The sequence below is a fragment of the Atractosteus spatula genome, chromosome 12 (genome assembly GCF_055471065.1).
Source record: "Atractosteus spatula isolate fAtrSpa1 chromosome 12, fAtrSpa1.hap1, whole genome shotgun sequence".
NCBI lineage: Eukaryota > Metazoa > Chordata > Actinopteri > Semionotiformes > Lepisosteidae > Atractosteus > Atractosteus spatula.
This window is the reverse complement of record NC_142717.1, coordinates 26,602,831-26,616,702: the sequence shown is the minus strand read 5'-3', so window position 1 is coordinate 26,616,702 and position 13,872 is coordinate 26,602,831. Positions and strand designations below refer to the sequence as shown.

At 41.3% G+C, this 13,872-nt stretch overlaps 1 protein-coding gene across 1 annotated transcript in view; it reads right to left on the bottom strand.

Moving 5' to 3' along the window:
- The window catches only part of tsnare1 (T-SNARE Domain Containing 1), a 188,743-nt gene that overhangs the window by 149,479 nt on the left and 25,392 nt on the right, over positions 1-13,872 (bottom strand). The gene's annotated exons all lie outside the window — the stretch shown is intronic.

Below are 13,872 nucleotides of genomic sequence, written 5' to 3'. Positions count from 1 at the left end.
GAAGACCTTATTTTTGTCAGGGTAGGCCAAGCACGGCGCACTACCGAGTCTGCGCTTCAGCTCCATCACAGCCTGTTCTGAGGAAGGTCCCCACTCAAAGGGCACGTCTTTCTGCAACAGCTTGTAGAGGGGCCTTGCTATTTCAGCGTAATCCTCAATGAACTGCCGGGAATAATTACATACTCCCAGAAAGCTGCGCAGTTCAGACAGGTTAGTGGGCGATCTCATATTCTGGATAGCTTGGACTCTGCTGGACTGTGGCTGTATGCCTTGGGCTCCAACCAATAGTCCCACGTACTCCACTTGGGTCCTACACCACTGTCCCTTAGCCAGAGACAGTTTGGCCCCTGCACGAGAGAGCTGGGTCAACACATGCCTGATCTCGGCCATGTGTTCTTCCCAGGTCTGACTCCGCATCAGAATATCGTCCACATAGACCAGGTTGCCCCTGGCGGCTGCATCACTCATGGCTTTGTGCAGAAATATGTTGAACTCCGCTGGGGAGTTGGAATACCCAAAGGGGCATCGATTCCAGGTGAACTGCCTGTTCCCAAAGGAAAAGGCCAGTTTATACTGGTCTGTCGGTTCTACCTTAAGGGTCCAGAACCCATTGGCCACATCCACTGTGGTGAAATATTTCGCTGTTGTCACCTTGGCTAACTCCTGATCTAGGTAGATCATTGGCCATCGTGACAAAGGAACCTGTTTATTCAGCTGCCGGTAGTCAATGGTCAGACGCCACTTACCATTGGGTTTCAGCACCGGCCACAGTGGGGAGTTATAAGTGGAGTTACACTCCCTTATGATCTGACGCTCTAATAGAGCATCCAACGTCTGCTTTATGGACTCGTATGCCGTGAGGGGAATGCGATACTGCCTGACATAGGTTGGGCGGGCGCCAGGGGCCGTAGGAATGCGCACTGTGTGCAAATCCGTCACCCCGCAGTCATAGGCGTCCCGTGCAAACACTTCCTGGAAATCCTGGAAGATCTGACGCAGCTGCTGACGCTGGCTTTCCGTTTCCAGGGCATCTGCCTTACCAACCTGTTCCTGTACCTGCTCTAGGAACCCCGCTTTTGACGGCATGGCGGTATCCCGGGTCGCACTCTCGGCTGAGTGGTCCGTCGGAACACCTGCGTGTACTGTATACACAACCATCTCATCCTTATCGCTAAGGTCCACTCTGCACACTTCCTGGTTGCAGAATCCCTCTATTGGCATAATTGCAATCATCCGTCGGGGGTAGGTGTAGTACACCTGCTCGGTTCCCCCCTCCCTGGCCAAGGGACCAGGGAGCTGCCCCAGTACTGGGATGGCCAGTTCGAAATCATAGAAACCATTGTCAATCACCAGTCCCATGTCAGTGCGAGCAGGGATTTTGACATCTTGTTTTGCTATGTTTTGCACCAACAGGCAGGTGGCTCGGCCATTCCGTTCCAGTCTGGGGGTACCACAGACTGCTAGGTTCAGTCTGATAAACTGAGCTGATGGTTGGAAGAAAACCATCTCAGCATCCATTCTCTGTCCCTTCTTTAGGACAAGGCGTACCGGAAACCCTGCTGTTGACGCAGGAACGATCAGGTCCGATTCGTTTACTACCTGGCAGGCCTGAGGAATCGTCTGACCTGACCGAATGTTCTTGGGGTCGCCGCTTAGAGAGTGGGCATCTGGGTTCACCCGTGTCCACAGCACACTGTTTACTGTGTCCAGCTGGGCGCCCAGTCGAACCAACAGGTCTGCACCAATACAGACTGAATGGGTCAGCTGAGGTGCTACCTGGAAGTAGTGAGCAAACTTCCTTTTTCCGATGGAGATGGAAGCTGCACAGCTTCCTTTGCTCCAAATAGACCTATGAGGTGGGGGTGCCCACCACAGAACCTGTGATTGCGTCACCAGGGTCACCTGACGGCTTCGCGACAGGTCCTCGAACAGAACTTCACTGATTATGGACTTCTCAGAGCTGAGGCTGAGAATTACATCATCAACCTGCACTTCTGCCACCTGGACCCCTCCCACCACCATGGGGTGGTAGTCCTGGTCCCCCTGAGGTACCAGGGCGCACAGAAAGGACTCCCATTCATTACCGGACAGGGAGATCCACTCTTCTTCAGGGATGAAAAAGGGGTGTGCTTTACCTGGCGGGTCAAGCAGCTGCTCGGAGCACTGCTCCTGTAGTTGGGAGACCGTGGGAGTGCTGGCCTGGGCAGGACTTCCCTGTAGTTTTGGAAAGCAAGAAGAGACATTTATTTCTCGTCCAGAGGAACCAGGAGGATCCTCCAACTCAGCTATAGTGTTCAGTGGGCACTGTGTGATCACAGCATAACCACTGAACCCCCCTTTTTGCTGTACGACAGGCTTAGGGTTTTTGACCTGAGCCCACAATTTTCCACGCTGGCAGTCCACCAGAGGCTCCAGCCTGTCAAGCAGGTCTTGGCCAATGAGTAGTGGCTCTGTTTTAAACCTAGAGATGTAAACAGGATGCACCACGTTCATTGGCCCGAACCTAAGTGCCACCCACACTCGGTGTGTGATCCTGGCATGATCCTGGGTATAGCTGGAAATATCTATCTTACACGGTTCTACCTTAAGTCTGATGCCTTTTCCTTTCGCTACTCGTTTGAGCTCGCTGAGTAGATCGGCTGACATCAAACTAATTTCAGCCCCAGTGTCAATCAGTGCTTCTCTATCTAAGACGTTTTCAAGAGAAACCTTGATATAAATACGCCTTGCTTTGCCTTTCTGGCTGAGATTCCCTAAGAATTGTTGGAAGCCTGCCTTTTCTTTGACTTCAGGGGCGGGGTCAGCGCCCAACTCAGAGTCACAGCCTTCTTCCAGGCAGGAACCCTCCCACCCAATCAGATAGACTGAGGGAGGGGTTTGGGATGGATCCCCGCCTCCTCCAGTGAGAAGGGGCGTGGTCCCCCTAAGCTCATTCACGCTTCCGGCATTCGGTGCGGAAGGTTTACCCTGTCCTGATCTCTCAAGCAGGGCTTGTTCAAGCCTGGCCAGGCGGGTTGCAGTCGACTCCCTTCGTCCAGCCTTCTGATAGGCTCTGCCTGTGCCCTTGCCTTCCCCGTAGCGCTCACGGCGGCTCTGACGCTTAGTGCGGTCCTGCCTGCCTATTTTGCGCCGGGGCTTAGCGGGCTCAGGAACCTCAGCTCCCTCGAGCTGAGGCGAGTCGTCAACCCTGCTGGCTTTAGTGGCGAACACGGCCGTTTTAGCAGGTTTTCGCTCTGAGGAAGCAGAGACTTCAGCTCCCCAGGCTTTTTGAGCCAACCTTCTAATGTCAGCCATTTTCATCGCTTTTGCATCAGTGTGCATCACAATCATTTTCCTGATTGAGGGATGCAGATTAGCAATGAATAAACCTTTGAAATTCACGTTCTCTTCGCAACCCTCTTCATTCCGCCCTGCAAAATAAGTGCGCCTAAGCCTCTCATAATAGTCGCGAGGGGCTTCAGCTTTTTCGTGCTTAATATGGTGCGCAGCGGCCACGGCAGCTATGGGATCGATAAAAGCCGAAAATTCTCCGATCATTGCCTGACACAGCTCCTCAAAGCTATTACAGACCTCCGGTCCTTGTCTAGACATCCACTCGTGGACCGCTCGGCTAGTAGTTTTCCTTACTAACATAGCCTTTTCCTGTTCGGACGCTCCGGGCATAAACTGCAAAGTGTGTCTCAGCTCATCGATGTAGGTTTCCACATTATTCCCTGACACTGACGGGTCAAACCTTTCTACATCTTTGGCTAACTGCCTCAGGGAGTGGAGGTTAATTTTTACGGTTTCTCCGCGGGCAGGGGGACGGCCGTGATCAGGAGCAGGGGGTCTCTGCCTGAATTGCATCGCCCTTGCGTCTCGCGCAGGACTCGGCGATCTCCCCCATGCCGATCCGACCACAGACCCTGGCCGGGAGAAACCTCCCCCCGGCGCGCTGGGTGAGCGCTCCGGGCTGCTAGATGGGCTGGCATGCAAGTGGAATCTAGCCTGTTTTGCTTCCAGTACGGCAGCATCTAACTCCTTTTGCCTTTCCTGGCTGAGATCATTTAAACGCTCAATTTCTTTTTCTTTTTCTTTCAAGCTCGCTTCCAGGTCTCTCCTAGCTACCTCAGCCGCAGTTTCTCTAGCAGACAGGTCATCTAATTTACCTAAAACTTCCCTGAGTCTGTCTTCACTTTCCTCATTTTTCACTCTCTTTTCTCTGATTATATCCAACAACTCAACTCGCTCCGCCTTATATCTTTCTAGCTTTCCCTGAAGCTTTTGAAACTTTGTCAGCTCGGACAAAGACAGTTCCAGCTGTTTAGCTAGATTTAAGGCGAAACTCGATAGGACCTGAACTGCGTTCACGGACCCTCCTGTGTTAAGCTGGTTCGCTACCTTAGCTACTAAATCTACTTGCAGCTTCTCAATATCATCAAAGTTCAACTTTTCGATACCGCTCCAGTAACCAGGATTGTCGTCGCTAGAAATAGTACTTATAAGCGACTCCACTTCAGACATTTTAGCAGCCATTGTCATTACGTCAGAGAAACTTTAAGAGTATTACTTTTTTTTTTTCTTTTACCAAAATACGGTATGGAATCTAAACACCCGAGCAGATGGATTTCCAATCAGCACACGTTACACTAAACGCTAGAAAACAGGGGGAATTCTTTACGCAGTTATCAGCACACCCGGTATTCGCGTATAGAAGCCGCGGTGCTGTGCTGAACTTAAACTCACAGCAATATCAGTTATTCTGTGCGATTGATTCTCATTTCATTCTTATCGCCCACCCAGGGACGCCAGTAAATGTAGTGGTTTGATGGGTTTACTGAGACAATTATTAATTGTAGCAGTAATCACAAGGTTGTTCGTTGGGGCTTTTAGAAAATCAATCGTCAGAACAACTAACAACGCACACACACGGGTTCAATACACGAGATACATTTATTAATATAAACTGTGCACCAAACATATACTAGTCTGCCTGGATACGAGCGGCAGACCTTACTGTGAGGGTTATCAATATACAAGGTATATAATCTCGAAGAGATGCAAACACAAAGAGATACACAACAGAGAATATATGTCAATATATATCGTTCGGTTACCAAATCGCTAATCAGTGTTATTACCCACTGTTACTCTAAACTCGGAAGTAAATACATTACTCATGAATTAAATTGATAACAACTTGTGTTGAGGTACAATTAAATTCTCGAGACGCAATGTAGAACATGGGGTTTACTTATCCACTGTGTTTGGATTTGGAATTTCCCGGCACGAACACCAAACCAGCTGACAGGCTCTGTTGCAGCCTCTGTTGCAGCGGTTGTCCAATGGGCGTTGTGTCGGCGTCCTCTGGCTACCGGCCAACCAGTCGAGGTGCAGCTCGGAGTAGGACGGGCGGAGGAATCTAACTGCGGCGCGCAGGGCAGTCGTTGCTCCGAGGGGATCTACCAGCAGTCCGGCTGGCTAGTAGAAAGTCTCTATGCACAGAGTGTGACCGCGAGTCTTCACAAGTCACTCTTTTGCCTGGGAAGAAACTGGTTCGTTCCCGGTCCAGCGCTGCTTCTGAATAAGCTATTCAGGTTGTCGACGAGGGTCCAACTGTAGGCTGCCGTTGATCAAGCGGAGCATTCACGTTGGTAGAATTCTGAGTACGTACGGGATCCTCGGCCTTGCGCTTAGGACAAAGTCCAAGTCCTTTTGCAGACAACAGCAGTTGTCACGTGATTGTCTCTGAGGATGCGCGAAAATGGCCAAGGAGAGCCCAGAACTGAGCTTGCACTCCCTTTTTGATCAAGACCCAGATGTGTGCTGATTGGTTGAGAGTTTGGCGGGCATTGGAGACCCACGTGGTATTACCAGTCCCTGATTGGTTGGTCAAGGTGAGATATAAGTCACTTAGTCTTGACACTCAGCAATGCAGTCCAGATGTCCATTCAGCACTCCCTAGACAGATAGGCGCCAGTAGATGACCATTGATCATGATGGCCAGACTTAGCTACTTGCATCCCCGTCTGGGAGCTTGCTTCTTATCAAAAGGAAAACATCTTAAATCAGCTTGCCTGAATTCTTTCTCTGTGGCTGCACCACAGAGATGGAGGGTGAGATGGGGCCTCCTTTAGGAGCATACCAACGCTTAATTCTGTCTTATTAACAAGCATTGCCACTACAGCATCTATCATCTTTTTGGCTCAGAGCACTGGGTGCTGTATAACACTAATACTGTGTAGAGCAGAGGCTATTTTATTTCTGTTGCACCCTATATTGTTTGGTTGATTTTGTTGTTAAACATTTTACAGCAGCTCAATGTTTTGTTTTGTTTTTTTCTAAAGCCATCTTGGTACTATTCTATAATGTCACAGCAGGAAAACTACCAAATTTGGACACATTAGAAAAAAGCTTAGTTTTGCTGTCCTAGGCCAGCTAGGAAAATAAGATATTTGAATTGATATGTATTCCATTTTATTTCATTACTTTGCATATCCTATGCAGTTTGGAAATGTATTTGTATTTTCTATATTGTCACATCCTCCTTTTACTTAATAATTTGCAAATGTTTTTATGCTCTTATTGTCACGATTATTACAATAGTACAAACATATGTAGAATTATTTAATTGATTGTAAATAATGTATATTTTTTATTTATTTCATTGTATTGTTCTTCTGTGCAAGATTATTTCTGGTTTCTATACTGCTCCTTGCCAAAACACAGATTTGATCTGTGCAACATCTGTTTCCACCCTTAGGCTTGCTAAACTGCATTTTGTTAAGAAAAATGCCAGTTTAAGATAAATTGAGAAACATAAGTGCCAGGACTTTTGACAAACAACAGAGTGCTTACAAATACAGCATAAGCATAACAACAGGCTAAGTCTACTTTTAAAGCCCTGAATAGGATGAATAAAGGGATACTTCTGATATGAACAGCTAACTTCTGAAAATAGTTTTTACATCCCAGCTAAAGAATATCCAACAGTCATGCAAGGCATACATATTGGAGCTAATTGCAGAATGCCACCTGAAAATCCCAGTTCTGAGACCTTGTTATCATTAAAAAATAAGTTGATGTAGTCAACAAAACATTTAGTCCACACCAGGGGAATTCAGCTGCAGTGTAAAAAAAAAAGCATTATTTAAAACATTTTAGACATTCATTTTTAATTACTTGTTTCATGAAGCAATTTAAAATATATATATATTTGATCTTTTAATTTTTGCCATTATTACTGGATAAATGATAGAAATCTAAAAGAAAATAACAATGGAAAAACACGTTTTACACCCTTCAACTACAAAAATGTTATCTAGTGATTAACAAAATTATTAGTCTGAAAAAGCCTGTTGATCTAATATTCTTTACCAGTGATGTGATATATACTGTAGTACCCTTCACATGAGTGTTGGGACAAACTTAAAATGTATTTATTTTTTTAAAGTCAAGCAATTACTATTTGTGATCACAAGATTAATTCCTGTGATTTCAAGTGACCATAACTATTGGGACACATTCACTTTAAGCAAATTTCAAAGTGAGAAAGTCATTATTTGCTTTGAGATCCCTTTGAGATAGGAACTGTGTGAAGTTTGTGATGAAGTTCATCAAAAGAATGTAGCATTTTATGCTACACAAGCAGAGAAATGTACTATATTTCTGAAAAACCACATAATTCATTGGGGTGATGCCATCATTAATTACATCAATATAATATACAGACGCAGCCATTCTAAATGCGCGTACCCTGTACTGCTCGAAATTATCTGCAGTTTAGTGTGTTATACCACAGTACGTGATTGGCTGGCCAAAATGGTCAACAGACAGCACTCGTGGTGAAAGGATTGCTTCATTTAATCTCTTTACTGTGCATGTTTAAATCCGCTTAATATTGTGAACCATAAATGTTTATCTTAAATTTGATAAGCTTACCAGTAAGTGTTGACAAGAAGCAGCATCAGACCCATAACATATTGCTGCCACTAATATGCTTCATAGTAGAGATGTTGTTCTCTCAATTATATGCTGGGTTCAGTTTCACTTTGCATTTAGACCACGGAGTTCCAATTTCGTCTGACCACTAAATGTTTTACCTTAACATGTTGGCAATGTAACTTAAAAGTTTTGTTATTCATCTGACATGTTTATTTTTGTTCAAAATGACATCCTTCTCAGAACAGAGTTCTGACTAGCTCAGACTGTTGGACATTTCCTTCCTTCTCAGCCATTCTGAGCAACTCTGTCTGTTGGCATCATGCCGGCATACCTAACCAGTTTCTCCTGTTAGATTTGAAGAGTTTGGGTGGTACAATACACTGTTCACTTGTTAATGAGCAGTTTCACCATGCTCAAAGATATGTCCAGTGACTTTGAGATGTATTTATACCCTTCTTCTGCTCTGTGTTTCTCTACAGCTTTATTCCTGAAACATATTTTATGAACTGTACAAACAACTTAACCTTCATGGTTGAATCTTTACTTGAAATTCACTACCTCACTGAGGGACGTTCCAGAGACAGATGATTTCAGAATAAAAACACATGAGGTACAATTACTGTACACAAACACAGGCCATTCTATTAAAAATGTGTAAATATTATTCACAATCCATATGGTGGATGACTGGAAGCTGGTGAATACTTTTTCAAAGCATTATATATACTGTGTCAGAATTAATAGACAGGCAGAATCAGAGAAATGGAAGGGAAATGCAAAGCACAAACCTATAATATTGGATAAAATAAATGCTATTGGCTAGAAAAAAGCTGTATTCTAGATGCATTTTGACATACAGCAATTATTGATTCTATTAACTGTTTTGATTTTTTTTCAAAGCTGATTGATGTGTCAGCAGCTAATTAGTATCTCTACAAACAAAACTTTGCATACCACTGCTTCAAGTGAAATTCAGTACTACTATAAAGTAACAGGGAATTACAGTATATAATATGCCAACATTCCAAAAACTTACATAAGCAAAAAGACGAGATGCAGCTCTGGTAATAGATTTTCCACTACTAATTACAGTATTTTTTTGTTTGTCATAAAAAGCACATGCCTGAAATTGATTTAGAAGGTCAAGAGGCAACAAAAGAAAGTCATCTAAGATATCCATTGTTTTAATAATCAGTTGGCTCCATTAAAATTCTAAAAAGAAATTGATTTAGACTAAATGCATACATGAGAAAAATAATTGAATACAACTGTTCTGTTTTCTTAAGTTTTCTCAAAACTATTTTGTCTTGCTTTCTTTGTCTCTTAACTGCCCCCTGTTTTATGTTCCTTTTAGTACATTACCAGGGTATATTACAGGGTGAAACTGTCTATAATATAGTTTACACATACTGTAGATTATTATTGCTGCATTGATGCTGGTATCTTTCTTGTCTCTAAATTCCTTCAGGCTCACTGTCTTTCCTGTCTTCTCTGAAGTGACATTTTAATTAAAATAAAAAAACATTAGCAGGAGCAGACAGTGTTACTCCCTCCATCTCTCTAATATCCTCTCTTGTCCTTTCTCTGTCAGACAGTGCTTCTTGTGGCTGTTCCCCTTTTAGTTCCCCTCCCTCATTTGTTCTGCTTTTCTGCTTGCCTGTCATTTTTTCCTCTTTCCCCTTCGTCTCTCTTTTCTTTCGTCTTTATTTTTTCCCCGACCTGTGCACACAGTACCCTCTTTGTGCCTTGAAAGGCTGATTTCTTTCAATGTATTCCAGTGCCCAATGGGCAGTGTATCAGGGAGAAAAAAATGTCTCCCTTTCAGCTTCTTGCAGCAGCTCAAGCTGAACCTAACAGGAGCAGCTCTTTGAAAGAGCTTTTAGTATACCAGAATAACGTCCTGTACCATCAGTTGCAACATACATCTATATGATACTGCCTGCTAGATCCTAGAATTCTATGGCAATTTTAGTTAAGGATCCATTATAATGTAGCATTTAAAAAACTGAAGATTTTAGAATAAAAGAAAAAAAAAGTAGAACATCATAGACCTGGGCCACAGATCCATTCAAATAAGTTTCCTGCCTCATCAGTCGCCCACAGGATTGTTTATACCTATGCTGTGTTGTTATTGTCAGAATCCCTTATTGAAGATTTACTGGTCAGACTGCGCACAGCATTTAAATCACTATGCTGATCATGTCAGACCCTTTTCACACTCAGAGTTGCTGAATGAAGACAGATAAAATTGTCAAAAATATATTATTGAGTGGCATAGTGGCATAAAGGTTAGTGTCACTGCATCATTGCCCAGAGGGCCCATAATTTATCCCTTTCTCTTTGGTTCTGTGATAGGCTGGTGTCCTGTACAGAGGTAGAGCCATTGTGTGCTTTCAGTCCTGCCTAGTGAACTACATTTGAGAATAGGTGAACTTCAACAGGAGAATTTCCAAAAACTGAAAGATGGATATTTGTTGGCTTTTATAGGAAACTAATTATTTTGCTAATTATTCAAACTTTAAGACTTTGCTGAGATAGACATGTTAGTACATCAGTATGATCACGGCCCAAGCAGTTGTTTTAAAATCAATATTTCTGCTGTGCTCCTGCATACATCTTGAACTATATTTGCACATCTAATGAAAGGTCTTCATTAAATGAAAAGATGAAAAAGAAGTGTATCAGCTTAGGTTTCCTGGTATTCTGAGATCTAGATCTAGGTTTAGATCTAGAAAACAAGTCAAAATTTTGATATTCTACTTTTTTTGTCACATATTTGTTCCTTATGTGAACAAAATATTATTTTGCAATAAATTAAAAAAATAATGTAATGTTATCAAAAGCAACAATACAAATAATCCAGATAAAATGTATTAATTGAAATTGTGCAAAGTAAAAACTGCAACAGCAAAAGGTCAATCTGAACAAAACATTTCATCTTATTTTTCTCCAACTTATTATTGACTGTAGCTGTTAGGAATTCAGCCTTATTTAGTTTTAATGTCCATATTAATTTACCACACTTCAGGGATCCATTAGCAGTGTTTATGAGCACAATAGGTCTTCCATATTCAAATACAACAGCCTCTCTGACACGTATGTATTCTTAAAATTTAAGTATATAGAATTTGAAAAAGATCTATAATACATTTTTGTAATTTATTGTTTTATTTTTGGGTCAAGAAAATGTTAACTATACGAATAAAATTATAACAGATATGGTACGGTCATATTTATTGTTTTCATTACACTTAGCACAATATTAGAACAAAATCTATTAGGCATTAAAAGATTTTTTTTTTTTTACCAGAGATCCAGGTTTCTTTGCATTAAGGTAATATTACATATTGCTCCCTCTTAATTACTTCTATTGAAAATGACAGTGATAACACCAGCACATTCACCACTATAATTGCAGCCCTGCCAGCATTTCACCTTCATTTTACACGTTTTAAGTGGCCCGCTATTATTTCTCACAGATTATATTCCTTCAAGCTCCAAGCTTTTATTGTTGGTCCCCTCTTGGCAAAGCCTGCATGGTCTTCTGTTTCATTGTTTCTCAGTGTTTCACTCACTCCGATCTTTCCTTAATTCTACATCTTCATGAATATCAAGCACTGGGGTGTTCTATCCAACTCACTTATTCAAATGCTTAAGCACAACAATAACTTTAAGTTTGATCTGCTCTTTCAACTCTTTATTAATGGTCTTCCCAAAGTACACCAGTATTCTTTGTGAATAACCAATGACCCTTAGTCTCTGACTACACCTACTGATTCTGTTGTGCCATTTAAATGATTGCAGCAGCCAGTTTGTGGATCACTCTCTCCTTGATGGGATAGCCAGGAAGTACTCAGGACTCCACCTGTGCTATCTAAATTCCCTTTACTCTCTGCTGTGGGGAGAAGATACTATTACCCACACTATTACACTATTACCTTGCCAGTTGATGCCCCTCACTTCCAAGTGCTAACAACTTCCATCAGCTGTAGTTACAGCCATGTTCTTAAGCAACTTCAGCAGCCCACCTGTCCAGTGCTTGTGATGCCCCATAGTATAACCTAAGCTATATTTTCGCAAGCATTCTTTGTCCTACAAGACTACAACAGCAGAGTACAAAGCACGTTTCTCTCCTAAAGAGCACCCTAACACAAAGTATCAAAGTGTAACTTACTGTATAAATGAAAGAAACAGCTGTCTAAATTAAAAAAAAACAACCTGTGTTTTTTTTGACTAAACAGAAAAAGAAAACTTATCTGGTAATCTTGAAATGCTTGAAATACATGTACTGTATAACTATAAGCAAAATATTTTGCAACTTGAAGACCATCTTGATTTGTTTTGACTATTACATGATAGTTCCAGTTCAGTTTTATTAAATCACCTAACAGTCAGAAAATATAATGTTGAAAATTGTCAAGAAACAAAAAATAAAGTACTTTAGTTAAAATATTTAACCACTTAATTGCCAGAACATAAGATGCTGTCTTAACAACATCCTGAAAAAGGTCAAATTAAACTTACTAAAACACAGTGGTGCAGCAGAATTCTGAAAATTCATGGGGTTAGAAGGCGGAGCTAAGATTTTAAAACATTTTCTTATTTTAGTTTTAACTAGCATACTGTAGATCAATTAACGTGTGACCTACTGCACAATCCAATAAAGATTGCAGACCAATAAACCTGATCAAAAACATAGGAGGTGTGTTCCAAAGTTCCCAGTAGTTCACATGAACTTTTTCACAATAACTGCATTAGTATATTGTATAATGTTGTTATTAGACAACATTGATGAGTTAATAATCCTGATCTGGCTCTGAGCACTCTGGAATTAGGAGACCAGACAATCCATATTAGCACAGAGGAGTTTGTTGTATGCACCAAATTACAGATAAGGCATTAGTTTTCATATTATAACAAGGATTTATGATGGGATTGTGGAGTCACTGGAACGGGAAACTTTGGGGTACAAAAAAAAAACAACTAACCATCAGAGATTTTGCTGTATCTCATGATAAATCTAATGTATATTCATGTAATGTAGGTATCCAATTGGTAAATTGCTTTTTTAGCACACTGTAGATTTCATTTGTAGGGGTAGAGTTTCAATATACAGTATACTGCACAGACACTAACTCTGCATAATTTTATATCCTCTGAATTAACATGTAGTAACCAGTGTCAGCACTTAATGACAGCTGCCATGCATATATAATACAATCCTGTTTTTTCGAAATACCGAAAAACTGTTTTTAGTATTTTCAACAATATGTTTAATTTTTTTTAGCTCATTTTAATGCTATTCCTTTAACAAAGTAAAAGGGTGTTGAAATGCCCAGGTATATAAAAGTGAAAGTTTCTGAAACTACATCAAAGCGACTACACCACATCTTGCAAAAGTACTCACTTGAGCACTCAAGTTTGGAACATAATATTAAGTTTAAAAAATTTGGATGCATAATTTTATCATTTAAAAAAATAGGACACCCATTTATATACATAAAAGTACAGTTTGAACTTTCCAGTCTCGTTTAAGAGTACTTCATGACATCACTGTATAAAAATACAGTTTATTTTTATTTTTTTAAGAAGACATAAATACATTTGTCACAAAGTGAAAAACTACATAAATAATCAAATCTCCAGCAGTCAAGGACAGTAACAAATGCAAAGAATGCTACTTAAATGCATTATTCTGCTCTGCATCACCCCCATTAATGAAATGCATTAATTTTAAAACACCCCAAACAATTAAGCTTTATGGTTACCAAAATGCATTTGAGTACAATAAGGACTACCTCACTGGATGCATTATTAAACAACCTATTTTTATTTCGGAAAAGTACAGTACATGTTTACATATTTAGAACATCAGTACTTTCTAGAACCTCTTATGCTACCATTCACTACTCCATGCGCTACCAGGATTACTAGAAAACAAGCTTTGAT